Source organism: Gossypium arboreum, chromosome 5 (assembly GCF_025698485.1).
Source record: "Gossypium arboreum isolate Shixiya-1 chromosome 5, ASM2569848v2, whole genome shotgun sequence".
NCBI lineage: Eukaryota > Viridiplantae > Streptophyta > Magnoliopsida > Malvales > Malvaceae > Gossypium > Gossypium arboreum.
In genome coordinates, this window is record NC_069074.1 from 16625759 (window position 1) to 16628716 (window position 2958).

The 2958-nt window shown below is 35.2% G+C and overlaps 1 pseudogene; it reads right to left on the reverse strand.

The window, feature by feature from the left end:
- Positions 1 to 314: 314 nt before the first annotated feature.
- On the reverse strand, positions 315 to 2152 carry LOC108485757 (cysteine proteinase 15A-like; annotated as a pseudogene).
- Between the last annotated feature and the right edge of the window lie 806 nt (positions 2153 to 2958).

Consider the following 2958-nt stretch of genomic DNA (forward strand, 5'->3'; position numbering starts at 1 on the left):
ATATGAAGTAAATTTGGAACGTATATATAATATCATTTATACATATTCTTTTGTTTTTAATTTTAATTTTTTTTTAAATTTACGGTGGTTCAAAACGTAATTTGTTTGATCTGAAACCAAAATCTTTTCAATTTGGTGAAGACAAATTAGATAAAAGAAGATTTGATAATTCCTCCAGCAAAATAAAAAATAAGGTATTATTAAATCTGACTGCATTTTATTTATACAAATAATTTTTATAAATTTTTTATTTTTAATTCAATTCAATTCAATTCATTTATATTTTATTTTATTTATTGTTGAGTCATATGAAAATTGAATTAATAAAAAAAACCAAAAGATCAATTAATTAAAAGAATAGTTTTTTTTTCAAGGCACAGCATACCAGGAAATAATACTTACTGATATATGTATATATAACAATGCTAATGTTACTTACCATTTAGTTACAAAGCAAATCTAGTGTGATAGTTGCTGCCTTTTTAAAATATGCAAGGCAGATACACTGGACACCATGGAGTCCACTCCACAAACATTGTTACCTCTACAGATCTTGTAATATCCGTTCTCCCCCCAATTTTCTCCCCATGAATTCTTTATGATCCAGTAAGGCTTGTTCTTAAATCGAACCGGTGCATAACCAGCAGATCCATACCCTACAAGGAGGACTCCATGATCCAAATGTTTCCCACAAATATATGGGCATGAAACCCCGTGAATGTATGTCTATGAAAACGGCATTGATACCCACTGCAATAACCAAAGCAAACCATATATATTATATATGCATTCAGGCTACCAAGTTATGATGCCAACAGCCAAAAGGCACGAATTATCAAAATTTACCTGCAAGAGGGCCATGCTTAACCAAATTTGCAGCGATTTGGTCCTCATCAATGGATATGACGCTGAAGTTAGAAACAGAGGCAGCGATTTTGGTCTTGTCAAATTTGCAGGGACCACGGTCGTTCCCAGTGTAAGGATAGTCCTTCTCTCTCTCAAGTCCACCAGCTTTTAGAGTGTACTCAAAAGCAGTAGTCATAAGCCCACCATTACACCCTGAATCACACGCACCATATTCTTGTGGATCACACTGCAAAAATACCCAATTGTTGATGTTTGTTAGATACAAAGCGCCTAATATGAGTTTTATGGCAGTAGTCAAGGCAACCACCAAGAACACTGATAGTTTTAAGTTTGGCACTGGAATTGCAGCAAAAAGCCATGCAAAACACAACAAGAAATGATCTTCTAGGGATTAAATGCAGCAAGGGGCAGATATTTCCCTCCTCTAAAGCATCAATTTACAGATTTAATAATAAAGGAAAGGGAAAAAAATGAAACCTCGTGATCACAATCAACAAGCTGCTGTTCGCTCAAGCTGACAAGCTACCCTGTTGCCAAATAATGGGCTCCCTCCAAAGCTCCAGTCGTACTAAAGGACCAGCACGACCCACACGAGCCCTGCTTATCAATGCAAAGTTTCTCAGCCATCATATAGGTAAAGTGGGGCCAGTTTTTTTTAACTAACCCATAGTAATAGAGCTAAAAAACTAAATTTGATAGTACCTGATCTTTAACGCCGGTAACGGCGCCTTGGTCGCGCCAGTCAAAGTCATCGGGTAAATCATCAGTCGGAAGAATAGGAGCCTTTTGAGCATCAGCCGGGAGTTTGAGCGGTTTCAAGCCGAGGAACTGACGACGGAACTCCGATGGAGTTAAATCGGAGAACTTCGTAATGCCGTGAACGGCAGTGGGGTCCAGGAGCTGATGACGCTTGGCTCGGCGCAAGTTAGCCTTGAAGACTCCCAACCGGTAATCGTGTTCCTCCTTGGTAGCGTATGTTTTCCCGAACTTAGACTTGAACAGCGTAAAGTGGTGCTCGGCGTTGAGGAGTTGGTCAACAAAATCTTCTTCGGCAACTCCGTCGGATACCACTTGGCGTATCAGAGGACCGTCGTTGCTGATGACTTCCGCGACCACCGAAGCAACGACTGAGGAGAGGAGGAGGAAGGGAAGAGATAGGCGTTCCATTTCTAGGAAAGAACTTTATGAATTTAATGTGCAGAGACAAAGATATTATAACAGTGCTTCCTAGATTACTGCGAGTAGTTTTGACACGCTATCTGTTTGCATTGGTTGGGCGCCTGACAACTTGATCTAACTAAACAAATAGGAAAAAATAATTGTTTTTTCATTGAAATAAATTTCTAAATGATTTTAAGAAAAAATTTAAAAAAAAAATTCTGAACAGGTACATAAATCATTTTTCAAAGTTATTTTCATCTGAACAGATATAATCATAATAATATAGAGGTGAAGGTAGAATCAAGATCGTGGCACTCTAAAAATGAAATAAAATTTAAATTGATATATGATAAAATTATATTTTTTATTGAAACTAGGATATTCGTTTTGGTAATAGTGATTAATTCTCTCATTACAAGTGTTTTATAAAAAGATAAATGATTAGCTAAAAATACAGCTACATTCTTATGCCTCAACCTCAAAATTAATGGATAAAATTATAATCTACTTTTTAAATTTTGATATATTTTGATTTAGAATAATAAAATTGTATTTTAACTTTTGATTCACATGTTATAATGAATTCTACATTAATACATAACCTATAGAGAAAAAAGAAGTAAACCCACTAACCCAAAAGTAATGGCATGTCTTTTTGAGTTTCTAACATTTATTAACTTGCATTTTATTCTTCCATTTATTTATTTCTGTTTATTTTAACTCTTTAACTTGTATTTTTTTTTTTTTGGTTAAATCAGTTATAATAATAATGTATTTAAAATTATAAGATTCAGTAGTTGATAAAACCAAGATACGAGATGAAGGGGAAAGCTACTAAGCCCATTAAGCTTCAAACTGAACCCAATCGTATCTATATTCCTGAAGGCGTTAGGCCCATTACACTTGCCGTTCATTTACTAGGTTAAAAAC